The sequence below is a fragment of the Salmo salar genome, unplaced genomic scaffold, assembly GCF_905237065.1.
Source record: "Salmo salar unplaced genomic scaffold, Ssal_v3.1, whole genome shotgun sequence".
In the NCBI taxonomy this organism is placed as follows: domain Eukaryota; kingdom Metazoa; phylum Chordata; class Actinopteri; order Salmoniformes; family Salmonidae; genus Salmo; species Salmo salar.
This window is the reverse complement of record NW_025548790.1, coordinates 1-23,571: the sequence shown is the minus strand read 5'-3', so window position 1 is coordinate 23,571 and position 23,571 is coordinate 1.

Below are 23,571 nucleotides of genomic sequence, written 5' to 3'. Positions count from 1 at the left end.
GGGGGCCTGCTTTATCCATGGGTGGGGCTGACTGACTGGCTGGGGGCCTGCTTTACCCATGGGTGGGACTGACTGACTGGCTGGGGGCCTGCTTTACCCATGGGTGGGGCTGACTGACTGACTGACTGGCTGGGGGCCTGCTTTACCCATGGGTGGGGCTGACTGACTGACTGACTGGCTGGGGGCCTGCTTTATCCATGGGTGGGGCTGACTGACTGGCTGGGGGCCTAATTTACCCATGGGTGGGACTGACTGACTGGCTGGGGGCCTGCTTTACCCATGGGTGGGGCTGACTGACTGACTGACTGGCTGGGGGCCTGCTTTACCCATGGGTGGGGCTGACTGACTGGCTGGGGCCTGCTTTACCCATGGGTGGGGCTGACTGAATGGCTGGGGCCTGCTTTACCCATGGGTGGGGCTGACTGACTGGCTGGGGGCCTGCTTTACCCATGGGTGGGACTGACTGACTGGCTGGGGGCCTGCTTTACCCATGGGTGGGCCTGACTGACTGACTGACTGGCTGGGGGCCTGCTTTATCCATGGGTGGGGCTGACTGACTGGCTGGGGCCTGCTTTACCCATGGGTGGGGCTGACTGACTGGCTGGGGCCTGCTTTACCCATGGGTGGGGCTGACTGACTGGCTGGGGCCTGCTTTACCCATGGGTGGGGCTGACTGACTGGCTGGGGCCTGCTTTTCCCATGGGTGGGGCTGACTGACTGGCTGGGGGCCTGCTTTACCCCTGGGTGGGGCTGACTGACTGGCTGGGGGCCTGCTTTACCCATGGGTGGGGCTGACTGACTGGCTGACTGACTGGCTGACTGACTGGCTGGGGCCCTGCTTTACCCTTGGCTGACTGACTGGCTGGGGGCCTGCTTTACCCATGGGTGGGGCTGACTGACTGGCTGGGGGCCTGCTTTACCCATAGGTGGGGCTGACTGACTGGCTGGGGGCCTGCTTTACCCATGGGTGGGGCTGACTGACTGGCTGACTGACTGGCTGGCTGGGGTCTGCTTTACCCATGGGTGGGGCTGACTGACTGGCTGGGGGCCTGCTTTACCCATGGGTGGGGCTGACTGACTGGCTGGGGGCCTTCTTTACCCATGGGTGGGGCTGACTGACTGGCTGACTGACTGGCTGGGGGCCTGCTTTACCCATGGGTGGGGCTGACTGAGTGGCTAACTGGCTGGCTGGGGGCCTGCTTTACCCATGGGTGGGGCTGACTGACTGGCTGGGGGCCTGCTTTACCCATGCGTGGGGCTGACTGACTGGCTGGGGGCCTGCTTTACCCATGGGTGGGGCTGACTGACTGGCTGACTGGCTGGCTGGGGGCCTGCTTTACCCATGGGTGGGGCTGACTGACTGGCTGACTGACTGACTGACTGGCTGGGGGCCTGCTTTACCCATGGGTGGGGCTGACTGACTGACTGGCTGGGGGCCTGCTTTACCCATGGGTGGGACTGACTGACTGACTGGCTGGGGGCCTGCTTTACCCATGGGTGGGGCTGACTGACTGGCTGACTGACTGACTGACTGGCTGGGGGCCTGCTTTACCCATGGGTGGGGCTGACTGACTGACTGGCTGGGGGCCTGCTTTACCCATGGGTGGGACTGACTGACTGACTGGCTGGGGGCCTGCTTTATCCATGGGTGGGACTGACTGACTGGCTGGGGGCCTGCTTTACCCATGGGTGGGGCTGACTGGCTGACTGACTGACTGACTGACTGGGGGCCTGCTTTATCCATGGGTGGGGCTGACTGACTGACTGACTGGCTGGCTGACTGGGGGCCTGCTTTATCCATGGGTGGGGCTTACTGACTGACCTGGGACCTGCTTTATCCATGGGTGGGACTGACTGACTGGCTGGGGGCCTGCTTTACCCATGGGTGGGGCTGACTGACTGGCTGACTGACTGACTGACTGGCTGGGGGCCTGCTTTACCCATGGGTGGGGCTGACTGACTGACTGGCTGGGGGCCTGCTTTACCCATGGGTGGGACTGACTGACTGACTGGCTGGGGGCCTGCTTTACCCATGGGTGGGGCTGACTGACTGGCTGGGGGCCTGCTTTATCCATGGGTGGGACTGACTGACTGGCTGGGGGCCTGCTTTACCCATGGGTGGGGCTGACTGGCTGACTGACTGACTGACTGACTGGGGGCCTGCTTTATCCATGGGTGGGGCTGACTGACTGACTGACTGACTGACTGGCTGGCTGACTGGGGGCCTGCTTTATCCATGGGTGGGGCTGACTGACTGACTGGGGACCTGCTTTATCCATGGGTGGGACTGACTGACTGGCTGGGGGCCTGCTTTATCCATGGGTGGGGCTGACTGACTGGCTGGGGGCCTGCTTTATCCATGGGTGGGGCTGACTGACTGACTGACTGACTGACTGACTGAGGGCCTGCTTTATCCATGGGTGGGGCTGACTGACTGGCTGGGGGCCTGCTTTATCCATGTGAAAAAAGCAAAAGAAAACTGCAAGACTGAATTGGAGACAAAACAAGCAACAAACAAAGAAGATAGGCTTTTGAAAAAGTAACTATTTTTCATAAAATTGTTCAGTTATCTTAGCTAGGTGAATTGTTTACCAGTTGCTAAGCAGTTGCTAGGGACTCTCCTGGAAGAAGCTAGCTAGCTAACGAAGAATAACAAAGAATATCTAGTTAACAGAAGAAAAGACAAAATAAGGACAGAAGAAACAGGACATCAAAGTGGAACAGTCCTCTAAAGACACAAGAGACAATAGTACAAGAAACAACGCTTCTATTGCGTTTATATTCTATTTCTATAGCTGATTCAAGGTTTCCAAGATGGCGTAGCAGTCAGACGTCCTTTGTCCTCATCTTGTCCCGTGTGTATGTATTTTATGTCTTTTTGTCTTTTTCTTCGCATATCTTTTTGTATATTTTTTCTAGAAACTCAACTTCAAAACACTATCCTGCAACCCGCCTCACCAAATGTGGTGCTGATCTGTTTTTTGTTATGTTTTTTTCAAAAGTATTATTCACCTTGTAAAGCTATCGGCAGTTTTGTACAACGCGACTCAGACCAGAGCATTCCGGACCTATTTTCTCTCCATATCCCTGAATTTCTACCGCAAGCTCGGGACATTTACACCTGGATCTTGCAGCTAACTAGCTGCTATCCGAGTGACTATTGGCTAACTTCGATTCCTGAGCAAACACCAATTCCATCAGCCACTCCTGGGCTACAATCACCTACCAGGACCCATTTTACTGCCGATGCGGAGCCCCACCTGGCCTTCACGACTGGAATTCCGACGTTATCTGCCCGAGGAAGTTATTCAACTGGCCCCTCCATCGCAACGTAACCTGAACGCCCATCTGCTAACTGCGGCCCGCTAATCGTTAGCTGTCTTGAGCATATCGCCTGCTATCTGAACAGATCTATCGAACGATCTTCTTGGGCCACTATAACTATAACTATTTTGACAATTGGATTGGTCCCCTCTACCACACGGAACCCACTAATCTACCGACGGAAACGCACGGGGTTGCTAAAAACAGACCTCCATCTTCTGCTAGCTTGCTACCCATGGCTCGGCTAGCTGTCTGAATCGCCGTGACCCCAACCAACCTCACTACTCACTGGACCCTTATGATCACTCAGCTAAGCATGCCTCTCCTTAATATCAATATGCCTTGTCCATTGCTGTTCTGGTTAGTGTTTATTGGCTTATTTCACTGTAGAGCCTCTAGCCCTGCTCATTATACCTTATCCAACCTTTCAGTTCCTCCACCCACACATGCAATGACATCACCTGGTTTCAATGATGTTTCTAGAGACAATATCTCTCTCATCATCACTCAATGCCTAGGTTTACCTCCACTGTATACACATCCTACGATACCTTTGTCTGTACACTATACCTTGAATCTATTTTATCGCCACCAGAAACCTGCTCCTTTTACTCTCTGTTCCCGGACGTCCTAGACGTCCAATTCTCATGGCTTTTAGACGTACCTTTATCCTACTCCTCCTCTGTTCCTCTGGTGATGTAGAGGTGAATCCAGGCCCTGCAGTGCCTAGCTGCACTCCTATTCCCCAGGCGCTCTCTTTTGATGACTTCTGTAATCGAAATAGCCTTGGTTTCATGCATGTTAACATTAGAAGCCTCCTCACTAAGTTTGTTTTACTCACTGCTTTAGCACACTCTGCCAACCCGGATGTCTTAGCCGTGTCTGAATCCTGGCTTAGGAAGACCACCAATAACTCTGAAATCTCCATCCCTAACTAAAACATTTTCAGACAAGATAGAACGGCCAAAGTGGGCTGTGTTGCAATCTACTGCAGAGATAGCCTGCAGAGTTCTGTCCTACTACCAGGTCTGCACCCAAACAATTTGAACTTCTACTTTTAAAAATCCACCTCTCTAAAAACAAGTCTCTCACCATTGCCGCCTGCTATAGAGCCTGCTATAGACCACCCTCTGCCCCCAGCTGTGCTCTGGATACCATATGTGAACTGATTGCCCCCCATCTATCTTCAGAGCTCGTGCTGCTAGGTGACCTAAACAGGCCATCCTACAATCTAAGCTTGATGCCCTCAATCTCACACAAATTATCAATAAACCTACCAGGTACAACCCCAATGCCGTAAACACGGGCACCCTCATAGATATCATCCTAACCAACGTGCCCTCTAAATACACCTCTGCTGTTTTCAACCAAGATCTCAGCGATCACTGCCTCATTGCCTGCATCCGTAATGGGTCAGCGGTCAAACGACCTCCACTCATCACTATCAAACGCTCCCTGAAACAAGCCTTTCTAATCGACCTGGCCCGGGTATCCTGGAAGGATATTGACCTCATCCCGTCAGTAGAGGATGCCTGGTTATTTTTTTTGAATGCCTTCCTCACCATCTTAAATAAGCATGCCCTATTCAAGAAATTTAGAACCAGGAACAGATATAGCCCTTGGTTCTCTCCAGACCTGACTGCCCTTAACCAACACAAAAACATCCTGTGGCATTCTGCATTAGCATCGAACAGCCCCCGTGAAATGCAACTTTTTAGGGAAGTTAGAAACCAATATACACAGGCAGTTAGAAAAGTCAAATCTAGCTTTTTCTAGCAGAAATTTGCTTCCTGCAACACAAACTCAGAAAAGTTCTGGGACATTGTAAAGTCCATGGAGAATAAGAGCACCTCCTCCCAGCTGTCCACTGCACTGAGGATAGGAAACTCTGTCACCACCGATAAATCCACTATAATTGAGAATTTCAATAAGTGATTTCGAGCTAATCTGGACCCCACAAATCAGCTTTGACAATCTGGACCCTTTTTTTATTATCTCAATTTACCCCTGAGATTCCCAAAGATTGGAAAGCAGCTGCGGTCATCCCCCTCTTCAAAGGGGGGGACACTCTTGACCCAAACTGCTACAGAGCTCTATCTATCCTACCTTGCCTTTCTAAGGTCTTCGAAAGCCAAGTTAACAAACAGATCACCGACCATTTCGAATCCCACCGTACCTTCTCCGCTACGCAATCTGGGTGCTGGTCATGGGTGCTGGTCATGGGTGCACCTCAAGGTCCTAAACGATATCTTAACCGCCATTAAAACAGTACTGTGCAGCCGTATTCATCAACCTGGCCAAGGCTTTCGACTCTGTCAATCATCACATCCTCATCGGCAGACTCAACAGCCTTGGTTTCTCAAATGATTGCCTCGACTGGTTCACCAACTACTTCTCCGACAGAGTTCAGTATGTCAAATCTGAGGGCCTGTTGTCCGGGCTTCTGGCAGTCTCTATGGGGGTGCCACAGGGTTCAATTCTTGGGCCGACACTCTTCTCTGTATATATCAATGATGTCGCTCTTGCTGTTGGTGATTCTCTGATCCACCTCTACGCAGACGACACCATTCTGTATACTTCTGGCCCTTCTTTGGACACTGTGTTAACAACCCTCCAGACGAGCTTCAATGCCATACAACTCTCCTTCCGTGGCCTACAACGGCTCTTAAATACAAGTAAAACTAAATGCATGCTCTTCAACCGATCGCTGCCTGCACCTGCCCGCCTGTCCAGCATCACTACTCTGGACCGTTCTGACTTAGAATATGTGGACAACTACAAATACCTAGGTGTCTGGTTAGACTGTAAACTCTCCTTCCAGACTCACATCAAACATCTCCAATCCAAAGTTAAATCTAGAATTGGCTTCCTATTTCGCAACAAAGCATCCTTCACTCATGCTGCCAAACATACCCTCCTAAAACTGACCATCTTACCGACCCTCGACTTTGGCGATGTCATTTACAAAATAGCCTCCAACACTCTACTCAACAAACTGGATGCAGTCTATCACAGTGCCATCCGTTTCGTCACCAAAGCCCCATTTACTACCCACCACTGCGACCTGTACGCTCTCGTTGGCTGGCCCTCGCTTCATACTCGTCGCCAAACCCACTGGCTCCAGGTCATCTACAAGACACTGCTAGGTAAAGTCCAGCCTTATCTCAGCTCACTGGTCACCATAGCTGCACCCACCTGTACCACGCGCTCCAGCAGGTATATCTCTCTGGTCACCCCCAAAGCCAATTCCTCCTTTGGCTGCCTCTCCTTCCAGTTCTCTGCTGCCAATGACTGGAACGAACTACAAAAATCTCTAAAACTGGCAACACTTATCTCCCTCACTAGCTTTAAGCACCAGCTGTCAGAGCAGCTCACAGATCACTGTACCTGTACATAGCCCATCTATAATTTAGCCCAAACAACTACCCCTTCCCCTACTGTATTTATTTATTTTGCTCCTTTGCACCCCATTATTTCTACTTTGCACGCTCATCTAATGTCAAATCTACCATTCCAGTGTTTTACTTGCTATATTGTAATTACTTCGCCACCATGGCCTATTTATTGCCTTTACCTCCCTTATCTCACCTCATTTGCTCACATTGTATATAGACTTATTTTTCTACTGTATTATTGACTGTATGTTTGTTTTATTCCATGTGTAACTCGTGTTGTTGTATGTGTCGAACTGCTTTGCTTTATCTTGGCCAGGTCGCAGTTGCAAATGAGAACTTGTTCTCAACTAGCCTACCTGGTTAAATAAAGGACTTGTTCTCAACTAGCCTACCTGGTTAAATAAAGGACTTGTTCTCAACTAGCCTACCTGGTTAAATAAAGGACTTGTTCTCAACTGGCCTACCTGGTTAAATAAAGGACTTGTTCTCAACTGGCCTACCTGGTTAAATAAAGGACTTGTTCTCCACTAGCCTACCTGGTTAAATAAAGGACTTGTTCTCAACTAGACTACCTGGTTAAATAAAGGTGAAATAAAAATAAATAAAAATAAAAACACCCACCACACCATAACACACTATAACACACTATAACACACCATAACACACAATAACACACCCACCACACCATAACACACTATAACACACCATAACACACAATAACACACCCACCACACCATAACACACTATAACACACTATAACACACAATAACACACCCACCACACCATAACACACTATAACACACCATAACACACAATAACACACCTACCACACCATAACACACTATAACACACCATAACACACAATAACACACCCACCACACCATAACACACTATAACACACTATAACACACAATAACACACCCACCACACCATAACACACTATAACACACCATAACACACAATAACACACCCACCACACCATAACACACTATAACACACTACAACACACAATAACACACCCACCACACCATAACACACTATAACACACCATAACACACAATAACACACCCACCACACCACAACACACTATAACACACCATAACACACTCACCACACCATAACACACTATAACACACAATAACACACCATAACACACTATAACACACAATAACACACTATAACACACTATAACACACTATAACACACCATAACACACAATAACACACAATAACACACACTAACCCACTATAACACACTATAGCACACAATAACACACCATAACACACAATAACCCACTATAACACACCCACCACACCATAACACACTATAACACACAATAACTCGCTATAACATACTATAACACACAATAACACACAATAACCCACTATAACACACCATAACCCACTATAACACACTATAACACACCATAACACACAATAACCCACTATAACACACAATAACCCACTATAACACACCATAACACACAATAACCCACTATAACACACCATAACACACAATAACCCACTATAACACACCATAGCCCACTATAACACACCATAACACACAATAACCCACTATAACACACCCACCACACCATAACACACTATAACACACTATAACACACCATAACACACAATAACCCACCATAACACACTATAACACACCCACCACACAATAACCCACTATAACACACTATAACACACCATAGCACACTATAACACACCATAACACACAATAACCCACTATAACACACAATAACCCACTATAACACACAATAACCCACTATAACACACTATAACACACCATAGCACACTATAACACACCATACCACACAATAACCCACTATAACACACTATAACACACCATAACACACAATAACCCACTATAACACACCATAACCCACACCATAACCCACTATAACACACAATAACCCACTATAACACACCCACCACAGCCTCCAGTATTTATGCTGCAGTAGTTTATGTGTCGGGGGGCTAGGGTCAGTCTGTTACATCTGGAGTATTTCTCTTGTCTTATCCGGTGTCCTGTGTGAATTTAAATATGCTCTCTCTAATTCTCTCTTTCTCTCTTTCTGTCTTTCTCTCGGAGGACCTGAGCCCTAGGACCATGCCTCAGGACTACCTGGTATGATGACTCCTTGCTGTCCCCAGTCCAACTGGCCGTGCTGCTGCTCCAGTTTCAACTGTTCTGCCTGCGGCTATGGAACCCTGACCTGTTCACCGGACGTGCTTGTTGCACCCTCGACAACTACTATGATTATTATTATTTGACCATGCTGGTCATTTATGAACATTTTAACATTTTAACATCTTGACCATGTTCTGTTATAATATCCACCCTGCACAGCCAGAAGAGGACTGGCCACCCCTCATAGCCTGGTTCCTCTCTAGGTTTCTTCCTAGGTTTTTGGCCTTTCTAGGGAGTTTTTCCTAGGGAGTTTTTCCTAGCCACCGTGCTTCTTTCACATGCTTTGCTTGCTGTTTGGGGTTTTAGGCTGGGTTTCTGTACAGCACTTTGAGATATCAGCTGATGTACGAAGGGCTATATAAAAATTAATTTGATTTGATTTGATTTGATAACACACTAACCACACTTTAACACACACTAACTCACTAAAACCCAATATAACCTCTATAACCCACTATAACCCTCTAGAACACACTATAAAACACTATAACACACTCACCACACTATAACCCACTATAATCCACTAAAACCCAATATAACCCACTAAAAGCCAATATAACCCTCTATAACCCAATATAACTCTCTATAACCCACTATAACCCTCTAGAACACACTATAAAACACTATAACACACTCACCACATTATAACCCACTGTAACCCACTATAACCCACTAGTAATCATCCCCAGCTTACAATTGGCTCATTCATCCCCCTCCTCTCCCCTGTAATTATTCCCCAGGTCATTGCTGTAAATGAGAATGTGTTCTCAGTCAATTTACCTGGTAAAATAATGGTAAAATAAAACATTTATAAAAAGAACACACTATAACCATCTAGAACCCTCTAGAACCCACTATAACCCACTATAGCCCTCTATAACACACTATAACCCACTATAACCCTCTATAACCCACTCTAACCCAATATTCCCCTCTATAACCCACTATAACCCTCTAGAACCCACTCTAACCCACTAGAACCCTCTATAACCCTCTATAACCGACTATAACCCTCTATAACCCACTGTAACCCATTATAACCCTCTATAACCTTCTAGAACACACTGTAACCCACTATAACCCTATATATCCCACTCTAACCCTCTAGAACCCACTCTAACACTCTATAACCCTCTATAACCCACTATAACCCTCTATAACCCTCTATAACCCTCTATAACCCACTAGAACCCACTAGAACCCTCTATAACCCACTCTAACCCTCTAGAACCCACTATAACCCACTATAACCCTCTATAACCCTCTAGAACCTTCTAGAACCCACTCTAACCCTCTAGAACCCACTATAACCCACTATAACCCTCTATAACCCTCTATAACCTTCTATAACCCACTATAACCCACTAGAACCCACTCTAACCCACTATAACCCTCTATAACCTTCTAGAACACACTATAACACTAACCCAGTGTTGTTATGATGTTCTGAATGGAACAAATCATGTCAATATGAGTGGAACCCTATAAACCAATTGTATACAGTTTAATATAAAATATATAAGGTACAGTATGTAAGAATTTTGGTTTGTTTTCTCGAACATCGCATTCCTGTCAAACGTATATATAAAATGTATTTATTCTACTGCCATGGAATTCTCCACTATATCTCATTAGTAATAAGTCAATAGAGAAAAAAGTGACAGAAATAATGAGAACAGTGTGTGTGTAGATGTGATACCAACAGCTGCCATGCAGATATCAACACACACACACACACACACACACACACACACACACACACACACACACACACACACTATCACACACACACACACACACACACACACACACACACACACACACACACACACACACACACACACACACACACACACACACACACACACACACACGCGCGGCTCTGCTCCTCAGCTTGGTTCTGCTCTGACGACGTGGAGTCTAAACAAGGGAAAGCATCTTGACTGTCAGCTGTGACCTTACCAACTCTCTCCCGGTCTCCATCCTCTATGGGTTAAACATCCGTAATGCTTTATGTGTGCCTGGTGTGACACTCTTTGCATAAATGATACCAAATAATTGGGCCGTATAAATAATTCATTGTGTATTAATGCAGGTAAAATGGCTTTTTTTTTGGGCTCGGGTCTGCTTCTCTGTCGCTCACAAAATAAAGGAGAAGAAAAATCATAGATACTTTACAGAGGGAAATAAATCCCCTGAGAAAATTCCTGCTATAAAAAGTATGAGGGGGAGATGTCCATGGCTACTGTAGGTCTCTACAACTAACAGAGATGCTATTGGACAGCTACCAACTAACAGAGATGCTATTGAACTCAGAGATGCTATCGAACAGCTGCCAACTAACAGAGATAATATTGAGAGATGCTATTGAACAGCTACCAACTAACAGAGATGCTATTGAACAGCTACCAACTAACAGAGATAATATTGAGAGATGCTATTGAACAGCTACCAACTAACAGAGATGCTATTGAACAGCTACCAACTAACAGAGATAATATTGACGAGAGATGCTATTGAACAGCTACCAACTAACAGAGATGCTATTGAACAGCTACCAACTAAAAGAGATGCTATTGAAGAGATGCTATTGAACAGCTACCAACTAAAAGAGATGCTATTGAACAGCTGCCAACTAACAGAGATGCTATTGAACAGCTGCCAACTAACAGAGATGCTATCGAACAGCTGCCAACTAACAGAGATGCTATTGAGAGATGCTATTGAACAGCTACTAACTAACAGAGATGCTATTGAACAGCTACCAACTAACAGAGATGCTATTGAACAGCTACCAACTAACAGGGATACTATTGAACAGCTACCAACTAACAGAGATGCTATTGGACAGCTACCAACTAACAGAGATAATATTGAGAGATGCTATTGAACAGCTACCAACTAACAGAGATACTATTGAACAGCTACCAACTAACAGAGATAATATTGAGAGATGCTATTGAACAGCTCTCTATCCATTGTTTTTCATTTAGAAGAAACAGATTGTTTTTTGGTGGCCAGTTCTGGACATAGGGAACCCATAACAATGGACAACAATATATTTTTGTCTCCACCTGGGATTTTGGTAAATCAATCATTTAGATTTTTTTAAATCGTAAAAATGTCTAACTAGGTAAAAAAGTCACATGCTACCAGTCAGCGATATATTTCAGTATCCTGTACGTATGAAAATACATTATAGTTTTCATTTGAAATGTTTATTATATATTTGATAATTATAGTAGAAATTACTACAATGATTTTTGTTTTTATATACACACTAAAATAAATGATGATTAACCCCTCAACTTGAAGATAAATGTTAGAGGAAAGTGGAGCAACAGACAGACACCTATCTGTCCATGTCTCCACCCAGGTCTGCCTCTAGTCTTAAAAGGTCCTGAATGCCGAGTCCTAAATTCATTGCATAATACAAGAATTACATGGCTCCCCTGACCTTCCTCTAACACACACTGACCCAAACACTTGAAACCAGGAGCTTTGGGCTGAGAACTGTTAGATTGGTGAAGACCTTTGCTGGATGAGTTTAGTGGAACATAATATTTCTTTAGGTCCCCGGGGGTCAGCGGTGTTCAGCGTACATCATCACTAACTTATTACATATCCAGCCAATTAGCTGAAAACAAACAGGCAGGACAAACGGCCATTGAGCTCTGAGGACGAGGGGGGGGAGGAAAATATCCCGAGGCGCTCGGCCATCTCCCAGAAGCATCAAAGGAGAGACAGAGGCATCAGCAGCAGAAAGAAAGGCCTTCTTACATAGCAAGGGCCAATACAGTACAGACCTTTATTTCTCTACTGATTCAGGTTACAGAACAACTTGGCCCAGGATAATGGAGCAGTGGAAAGAAGTTATCACCTGAACACTATATGCAATGTGCAGCATGGTTAGTTTAGGATTAAAAGCCCATTGAGTTCCTCCCATGACATGGGAAATGAAGCCTGTAGATGATGGAACAGAGCAGTTAACTGTCAGACAGGTCAAAGATACGTCTTGATGTGGCTGGTCATAATGAGGGCAACATGACCAGGGAAGACATCTTAAACCACCAGGTCAGGTATCGCTTACTCACATTATCATCTGCAATAGTTACTAATTGTCTTTGAGCCAAGAGACTAAATGCAATACAGAGAGAGTTCACCAGAGCCCTACAGACAGGTCGGTTACATTCCTGTAGTGCCTGGACACTGGAGAGAGTTTAGAGACCTACAGACAGGTCAGTTACATTCCTGTAGTGCCTGGACACTGGAGAGAGTTTAGAGACCTACAGACAGGTCAGTTACATTCCTTTATGTGAGAGAATGGTTAAACATTGTGAAAGTGAGTTGAAATAATCCATTATTGAAAAGGTCAAAGTAGTCACCATTTTAAAAACAGATGGTTTTATTCAGACAACCAATCAGCTTTTCACGGATTAGCCTCCATATCCCGACTTCACAACAGCTGTTTCTTCAGATGGACAACTTTTCCTGAACAATATTTAATTAAAAAATCCTGATACATTTCTGGGTCGACGTTCCGTTATGTCATTAGGAATTACAGCGGTGTTGGATTTTACATAATTGACATCATGTTTTAATATCTACATGGACATGCATGGAAACGTCCCGATAACGATGTGATTTCACAGATCAGACCAGGCATCACCTTCTGACCAACCGCAGGACTTGTAATTCTGTCTTCTGTAGTAAAGAGACGGTGAAAACTTGGATTCTGTTTTATGGCGACGTCGTTTAGACTGGTCGGATTCGTGTGAAAGGTAAACGGGAAGGCCCACATTCTGCTCCGCTTCTTTCCAGACAGGATTTTTATTCCCATTTGTTGGTAATTCTCTGTGAGGATCAGGTTACCAGACATGACATGCTGAATTACCTGCAGGATCAGTTCAGTTAGAATGAATACATCAGACTGTATAACCCATCTTAACCCCATCAGACTGTCTAACCCATGTCATCTAAACCCCATCAGACTGTCTAACCCATCTCATCTCAACCCCATCAGACTGTCTAACCCATCTCATCTCAACCCCATCAGACTGTCTAACCCATCTCATCTAAACCCCATCAGACTGTCTAACCCATCTCATCTCAACCCCATCAGACTGTCTAACCCATCTAAACCCCATCAGACTGTCTAACCCATCTCATCTCAACCCCATCAGACTGTCTAACCCATCTCATCTAAACCCCATCAGACTGTCTAACCCATCTAAACCCCATCAGACTGTCTAACCCATCTCAACCCCATCAGACTGTCTAACCCATCTCAACCCCATCAGACTGTCTAACCCATCTCATCTAAACCCCATCAGACTGTCTAACCCATCTCATCTAAACCCCATCAGACTGTCTAACCCATCTAAACCCCATCAGACTGTCTAACCCATCTAAACCCCATCAGACTGTCTAACCCATCTCATCTAAACCCCATCAGACTGTCTAACCCATCTCATCTCAACCCCATCAGACTGTCTAACCCATCTAAACCCCATCAGACTGTCTAACCCATCTCATCTAAACCCCATCAGACTGTCTAACCCATCTAAACCCCATCAGACTGTCTAACCCATCTCATCTAAACCCCATCAGACTGTCTAACCCATCTAAACCCCATCAGACTGTCTATCCCATCTCATCTCAACCCCATCAGACTGTCTAACCCATCTCATCTCAACCCCATCAGACTGTCTAATCCATCTCATCTAAACCCCATCAGACTGTCTAACCCATCTCAACCCCATCAGACTGTCTAACCCATCTCATCTAAACCCCATCAGACTGTCTAACCCATCTAAACCCCATCAGACTGTCTAACCCATCTCATCTCAACCCCATCAGATTGTCTACCCCATCTCATCTCAACCCCATCAGACTGTCTAACCCATCTAAACCCCATCAGACTGTCTAACCCATCTAAACACCATCAGACTGTCTACCCCATCTAAACCCCATCAGACTGTCTAAACCATCTAAACCCCATCAGACTGTCTAACCCATCTCATCTAAACCCCATCAGACTGTCTAACCCATCTCATCTCAACCCCATCAGACTGTCTAACCCATCTCATCTAAACCCCATCAGACTGTCTAACCCATCTAAACCCCATCAGACTGTCTAACCCATCTAAACCCCATCAGACTGTCTAACCCATCTAAACCCCATCAGACTGTCTAACCCATCTAAACCCCATCAGACTGTATAACCCATCTAAACCCCATCAGACTGTCTAACCCATCTAAACCCCATCAGACTGTCTAACCCATCTAAACCCCATCAGACTGTCTAACCCATCTCAACCCCATCAGACTGTCTAACCCATCTCATCTCAACCCCATCAGACTGTCTAACCCATCTCAACCCCATCAGACTGTCTAACCCATCTAAACCCCATCAGACTGTCTAACCCATCTCATCTCAACCCCATCAGACTGTCTAACCCATCTCATCTAAACCCCATCAGACTGTCTAACCCATCTAAACCCCATCAGACTGTCTAACCCATCTAAACCCCATCAGACTGTCTAACCCATCTCAACCCCATCAGACTGTCTAACCCATCTCATCTTAACCCCATCAGACTGTCTAACCCATCTAAACCCCATCAGACTGTCTAACCCATCTAAACCCCATCAGACTGTCTAACCCATCTCATCTCAACCCCATCAGACTGTCTAACCCATCTCATCTAAACCCCATCAGACTGTCTAACCCATCTCAACCCCATCAGACTGTCTATCCCATCTCATCTAAACCCCATCAGACTGTCTACCCCATCTCAACCCCATCAGACTGTCTAACCCATCTCATCTAAACCCCATCAGACTATCTAACCCATCTAAACCCCATCAGACTGTCTAACCCATCTCAACCCCATCAGACTGTCTAACCCATCTCATCTAAACCCCATCAGACTGTCTAACCCATCTCATCTTAACCCCATCAGACTGTCTAACCCATCTAAACCCCATCAGACTGTCTAACCCATCTCAACCCCATCAGACTGTCTAACCCATCTCATCTAAACCCCATCAGACTGTCTAACCCATCTCATCTTAACCCCATCAGACTGTCTAACCCATCTAAACCCCATCAGACTGTCTAACCCATCTAAACCCCATCAGACTGTCTAACCCATCTCATCTCAACCCCATCAGACTGTCTAACCCATCTCATCTAAACCCCATCAGACTGTCTAACCCATCTCATCTAAACCCCATCAGACTGTCTAACCCATCTAAACCCCATCAGACTGTCTAACCCATCTAAACCCCATCAGACTGTATAACCCATCTAAACCCCATCAGACTGTCTAACCCATCTAAACCCCATCAGACTGTCTAACCCATCTAAACCCCATCAGACTGTCTAACCCATCTCATCTCAACCCCATCAGACTGTCTAACCCATCTCATCTAAACCCCATCAGACTGTCTAACCCATCTCATCTAAACCCCATCAGACTGTCTAACCCATCTAAACCCCATCAGACTGTCTAACCCATCTAAACCCCATCAGACTGTCTAACCCATCTCATCTAAACCCCATCAGACTGTCTAACCCATCTCATCTCAACCCCATCAGACTGTCTAACCCATCTAAACCCCATCAGACTGTCTAACCCATCTAAACCCCATCAGACTGTCTAACCCATCTAAACCCCATCAGACTGTCTAACCCATCTAAACCCCATCAGACTGTATAACCCATCTAAACCCCATCAGACTGTATAACCCATCTCATCTTAACCCCATCAGACTGTCTAACCCATCTCATCTTAAACTTAGTTTTTCACAATTCCTGACATTTAATCCTAGTAAAAATTCCCTGTCTTAGGTCAGTTAGGATCACCACTTTATTTTAATAATGTGAAATGTCAGAATAATAGTAGAGAGAATGATTTATTTCAGCTTCTATTTCTTTCATCACATTCCCAGTTTACAGACACTCAATTAGTATTTGGTAGCATTACCTTTAAATTGTTTAACTCGGGTCAAACTTTTCAGGTAGCTTTCCACAAGCTTCCCACAATAAGTTGGGTGAATTTTGGCCCATTCCTCCTAACAGAGCTGGTGTAACTGAGTCATGTTTGTAGGCCTCCTTGCTCCTTTGGTCACTGGCCTACACACAATACCCCATAATGTAAAAGTGGAATTATGTTTACTAATTAATAAACAATTAAAAGCTGAAATAAGTATTCCACCCCTAACAAGTCAGATAATAAGTTGCATGAAACTCACTCTGTGTGCAATAATAGTGTTTAACATTATTTTTAAATGACTACCTCGTCTCTGTACCCAAAACACATACAATTATCTGTTAGGTCCCTCAGTCGAGCAGTGACTTTCAAACACAGATTCAAGCACAAAGACCAGGGAGGTTTTCCAATGCCTCGCAAAGTAATTCAATAGATTTTCAAGACGATTTAAGTCAAAATTGTAACTAGGCCACCCGCTTGGTAAGCAACTCCAGTGTATATTTGGCCTTGTGTTTTAAGTTATTGTCCTGCTTCAATGTGAATTTGTCTCCCAGTGTCTAGTGGAAAGCAGACTGATCCAGATTGTGCCTGTGCTTAGCTCTACTCTGTTTATTTTTATCCTAAAAAAAACTCCCTAGTTCATGCCAACGACAAGCATACCAATAACATGATGCAGCCACCACCATGCTTGAAAACATGGAAAGTGGTACTCAGTAATGTGTTGACTTAGCCCCAAACAAAATGCTTTTTATTCAGGACAAAAAGTGAATTGCTTTGCCACATTTTCTGGAGTATTACTTCAGTGCCTTGTTGCAAACAGGATCCATATTTTTAATATTTTTTATTCTGTACAGGTTTCCTTCTTTTCCCTCTGTCAATTAGGTTGGTATTGTGGAGTAACTACAATGTTGTTGATCCATCCTCAGTTTTCTCCTATCACAGCCATTAAACTCTGTAACTGTTTTAAAGTCAACATTGGCCTCATGATGAAATCCCTGAACGGTTTCCTTCTTCACCGGCAACTGAGTTAGGAAGGACACCTGTATCTTTGTAGTGACTGGGTGTATTGAGACACCATCCAAAGTGTAATTATTAACTTCACCATGCTCAAAGGGATGTTCAATGTCTGCTTGTTTTATTTTTTTACCCATCTACCAACAGGTCACCTTCTTTGCAAGGCATTGAAAAAAAAAAGTTAAACAGTATTATTCCAGGCAATTTATTACGCGATTTGTTAAAGCGCATTTTTACTCCTGAACTTATTTAGGCTTGGTTTAACAAAAGGGTCGAAAACTTATTGACTAAAAGGCATTTCATCTTTACATTTTTTTTAAAATTAATTTGTAATAATGTCTAAACATAATTCCACTTTGATGTGATTGGGTATTGTGTGTAGACCAGTGACAAAAACAATCTGAATTAAATCCATTTTAAATTGAGGCTGTAACACAATAAAATGTGGAAGATGTGAAGGCGTGTGAATACTTTGTGAAGACTCTGTAAATTAAGAAAACAAAAAGAGCTTTTAGTTAATCTTGTCTTTCTACTTTTATTCTTTAGGCTGTTTTTATGACTTCCCCCTGAATCCCTATGACAGCATGTAAACAAATAAAAAGTGTGAAAACAGTTTGGCATCTCAGCGATGTAATTAATGTCTCTGAGACTTGGCATCACCAGGTGGAAATTATGTGCATAAATAATATCACTAATTAAAATGATGCAGATTAACATGCAAATAATGTTAATGACGATCTGAAATTCCAGAGTGGATTCGCATAACATCAACAATTTAATGTGTTGGAAGGGTTGTGTTTGCATTACATTAATAAAATTCAGAAGACCATGCATAACAAATTCTGATGGAGTCTCTGTGTGTGTCTGGTTGTCTCTTCAGTGGGCAGGACTACAGCAGCAGTCTCAGTCCCTGGGTTGGCAGGTTGTCTCAGTCCCTGGGTTGGCAGGTTGTCTCAGTCCCTGGGTCGGCAGGTTGTCTCAGTCCCTGGGTTGGCAGGTTGTCTCAGTCCCTGGGTTGGCAGGTTGTCTCTGGGTTGGCAGGTTGTTTCTGGGTCGGCAGGTTGTCTCAGTCCCTGGGTTGGCAGGTTGTCTCAGTCCCTGGGTCGGCAGGTTGTCTCAGTCCCTGGGTTGGCAGGTTGTCTCAGTCCCTGGGTTGGCAGGTTGTCTCAGTCCCTGGGTTGGCAGGTTGTCTCAGTCCCTGGGTTGGCAGGTTGTCCCTTCGGGTTGGCAGGTCTCAGTCCCTGGGTTGGCAGGTTGTCTCAGTCCCTGGGTTGGCAGGTTGTCTCAGTCTCTGGGTTGGCAGGTTGTCTCTGGGTCGGATGGTTGTCTCAGTCCGTGGGTTGGCAGGTTGTCTCAGTCCCTGGGTTGGCAGGTTGTCTCAGTCCCTGGGTTGGCAGGTTGTCTCAGTCCCTGGGTTGGCAGGTTGTCTCAGTCCCTGGGTCGGCAGGTTGTCCCTGGGTTGGCAGGTTGTCCCTGGGTTGGCAGGTTGTCTCAGTCCCTGGGTTGGCAGGTTGTCTCAGTCCCTGGGTCGGCAGGTTGTCTCAGTCCCTGGGTTGGCAGGTTGTCTCAGTCCCTGGGTTGGCAGGTTGTCTCAGTCCCTGGGTTGGCAGGTTGTCTCAGTCCCTGGGTTGGCAGGTTGTCCCTGGGTTGGCAGGTTGTCCCTGGGTTGGCAGGTTGTCTCAGTCCCTGGGTCGGCAGGTTGTCTCAGTCCCTGGGTTGGCAGGTTGTCTCAGTCCCTGGGTTGGCAGGTTGTCTCAGTCCCTGGGTCGGCAGGTTGTTTCTGGATTGGCAGGTTGTCTCTGGGTCGGCAGGTTGTTTCTGGGTCGGCAGGTTGTCCCTGGGTTGGCAGGTTGTTTCTGGGTCGGCAGGTTGTCTCTGGGTCGGCAGGTTGTTTCTGGGTCGGCAGGTTGTCCCTGGGTTGGCAGGTTGTCTCTGGGTTGGCAGGTTGTCTCAGTCCCTGGGTCGGCAGGTTGTTTCTGGGTTGGCAGGTTGTTTCTGGGTTGGCAGGTTGTTTCTGGGTCGGCAGGTTGTCTCTGGGTCGGCAGGTTGTTTCTGGGTCGGCTGGTTGTCTCAGTCCCTGGGTTGGCAGGTTGTCTCAGTCCCTGGGTTGGCAGGTTGTTCTCAGGTTGTTCCCTGGGTCGGCAGGTTGTTTCTGCAGGTCCCTGGGTCGGCAGGTTGTCCCTGGGTTGGCAGGTTGTCTCAGTCCCTGGGTCGGCAGGTTGTCTCTGGGTTGGCAGGTTGTCCATCTCTGGGTTGGCAGGTTGTCTCTGGGTCGGCAGGTTGTCCCTGGGTCGGCAGGTTGTCCCTGGGTTGGCAGGTTGTTTCTGGGTCGGCAGGTTGTCCCTGGGTCGGCAGGTTGTTTCTGGGTCGGCAGGTTGTTTCTGGGTCGGCAGGTTGTCCCTGGGTCGGCAGGTTGTCCCTGGGTTGGCAGGTTGTCTCAGTCTCTGGGTTGGCAGGTTGTCCCTGGGTCGGCAGGTTGTCCCTGGGTCGGCAGGTTGTCCCTGGGTTGGCAGGTTGTCTCTGGGTCGGCTGGTTGTCCCTGGGTCGGCAGGTTGTCCCTGGGTCGGCAGGTTGTCCCTGGGTTGGCAGGTTGTCTCTGGGTCGGCAGGTTGTCCCTGGGTCGGCAGGTTGTCTCAGTCTCTGGGTCGGCAGGTTGTCTCAGTCTCTGGGTCGGCAGGTTGTTTCTGGGTCGGCAGGTTGTCCCTGGGTTGGCAGGTTGTTTCTGGGTCGGCAGGTTGTTTCTGGGTTGGCAGGTTGTCCCTGGGTTGGCAGGTTGTTTCTGGGTCGGCAGGTTGTTTCTGGGTCGGCAGGTTGTCCCTGGGTTGGCAGGTTGTTTCTGGGTCGGCAGGTTGTTTCTGGGTCGGCAGGTTGTTTCTGGGTTGGCAGGTTGTCTCTGGGTCGGCAGGTTGTCTCTGGGTCGGCAGGTTGTCTCTGGGTCGGCAGGTTGTCTCAGTCTCTGGGTCGGCAGGTTGTTTCTGGGTTGGCAGGTTGTCCCTGGGTTGGCAGGTTGTCCCTGGGTTGGCAGGTTGTCTCTGGGTCGGCAGGTTGTCCCTGGGTCGGCAGGTTGTCTCAGTCTCTGGGTCGGCAGGTTGTCTCAGTCTCTGGGTCGGCAGGTTGTTTCTGGGTCGGCAGGTTGTCCCTGGGTTGGCAGGTTGTTTCTGGGTCGGCAGGTTGTTTCTGGGTTGGCAGGTTGTCTCTGGGTCGGCAGGTTGTTTCTGGGTCGGCAGGTTGTTTCTGGGTTGGCAGGTTGTCTCTGGGTCGGCAGGTTGTCTCTGGGTCGGCAGGTTGTTTCTGGGTCGGCAGGTTGTTTCTGGGTTGGCTGGTTGTCTCTGGGTCGGCAGGTTGTCTCTGGGTCGGCAGGTTGTCTCAGTCTCTGGGTTGGCAGGTTGTTTCTGGGTTGGCAGGTTGTCCCTGGGTTGGCAGGTTGTCCCTGGGTTGGCAGGTTGTCTCTGGGTCGGCAGGTTGTTTCTGGGTTGGCAGGTTGTCTCTGGGTCGGCAGGTTGTCCCTGGGTCGGCAGGTTGTTTCTGGGTCGGCAGGTTGTCTCTGGGTCGGCAGGTTGTCTCTGGGTCGGCAGGTTGTCTCTGGGTCGGCAGGTTGTCTCTGGGTCGGCAGGTTGTTTCTGGGTCGGCAGGTTGTCTCTGGGTCGGCAGGTTGTTTCTGGGTTGGCTTGTCCCTGGGTCGGCAGGTTGTCTCTGGGTCGGCTGGTTGTCCCTGGGTCGGCAGGTTGTTTCTGGGACGGCTGGTTGTCCCTGGGTCGGCAGGTTGTCTCTGGGTCGGCAGGTTGTCTCTGGGTCGGCAGGTTGTCTCTGGGTCGGCAGGTTGTTTCTGGGTTGGCAGGTTGTCTCTGGGTCGGCAGGTTGTTTCTGGGTTGGCAGGTTGTCCCTGGGTCGGCAGGTTGTCCCTGGGTCGGCTGGTTGTCTCTGGGTCGGCAGGTTGTCTCTGGGTCGGCAGGTTGTCCCTGGGTTGGCAGGTTGTCTCTGGGTCGGCAGGTTGTTTCTGGGTCGGCAGGTTGTCCCTGGGTCGGCTGGTTGTCCCTGGGTCGGCTGGTTGTCTCAGTCTCTGGGTTGGCAGGTTGTCTCTGGGTCGGCAGGTTGTCTCAGTCCCTGGGTTGGCAGGTTGTCCCTGGGTTGGCAGGTTGTCCCTGGGTCGGCAGGTTGTCCCTGGGTTGGCAGGTTGTCCCTGGGTCGGCAGGTTGTCTCTGGGTCGGCTGGTTGTCCCTGGGTCGGCTGGTTGTCTCAGTCTCTGGGTTGGCAGGTTGTCTCTGGGTCGGCAGGTTGTCTCAGTCCCTGGGTTGGCAGGTTGTCCCTGGGTTGGCAGGTTGTCCCTGGGTCGGCAGGTTGTCCCTGGGTTGGCAGGTTGTCCCTGGGTTGGCAGGTTGTCCCTGGGTCGGCAGGTTGTCTCTGGGTCGGCAGGTTGTCTCTGGGTCGGCAGGTTGTCTCTGGGTCGGCAGGTTGTTTCTGGGTCGGCAGGTTGTTTCTGGGTTGGCTGGTTGTCTCTGGGTCGGCAGGTTGTCTCTGGGTCGGCAGGTTGTCTCTGGGTCGGCAGGTTGTTTCTGGGTCGGCAGGTTGTTTCTGGGTTGGCTGGTTGTCTCTGGGTCGGCAGGTTGTCCCTGGGTTGGCAGGTTGTCCCTGGGTTGGCAGGTTGTCCCTGGGTCGGCAGGTTGTCTCTGGGTCGGCAGGTTGTCTCTGGGTCGGCAGGTTGTCTCTGGGTCGGCAGGTTGTTTCTGGGTTGGCAGGTTGTCCCTGGGTCGGCAGGTTGTTTCTGGGTCGGCAGGTTTTTTCTGGGTTGGCAGGTTGTCTCTGGGTCGGCAGGTTGTCCCTGGGACGGCTGGTTGTCTCTTCAGTGGGCAGGACTGCAGCAGCAGTCTCAGTCCCTGGGTTGGCAGGTTGTCTCTGGGTTGGCAGGTTGTCTCTGGGTCGGCAGGTTGTCCCTGGGACGGCTGGTTGTCTCTTCAGTGGGCAGGACTGCAGCAGCAGTCTCAGTCTCTGAGTTGGCAGAGCTAGACATTATTATCTCTAAGGCCTGCTAGAGTGGAGTGTGGTGCCAGAGGGACCAGCTGTTAGAGACTGGCCAGCCAAGGGGAGCACTAACAATCATTAACTATGTTTTATTCTCTCATATTCATTTCACACGGCGGACCAGAATGTGGAGTCGAACTCATTAGAATGGGTGACAACGTGCGACAATTCATTTTTCCTGGGAAAAACGTAATGCGTCATCCACATTACTGTAGATAAGACATGTAGTAATACTGTAGCTCTGCATCTCTAATGTACCTCGTCATTCAGACAGACACACCCTTCATACTGTCGTCTGAATGACTTCATCAGGTCAGACAGAGACATGGGGCTGAGAGGGCTACACTCTGATCTGAGAAGTGCTGCTTTTGGGGTTTTAAAGTCAGAGAGAATCTATCCAAAATGAGACAAATACATGCATGAAGAAAACAGTAATGGATTTGACAGTGGAAATGAAATGACAGAGTTGAGTGAGCACTTCTCTCCCTGTGGGGCTGGATGTCTGCTGGCTATGGATCATTACCTGGTGGACAAACACACCCGCTCTTAACAAGGAGGAATACTGACAGTGTCTATCATCACACAGTAGAGAAGGAGGGAGAAGGAGGGAGCAG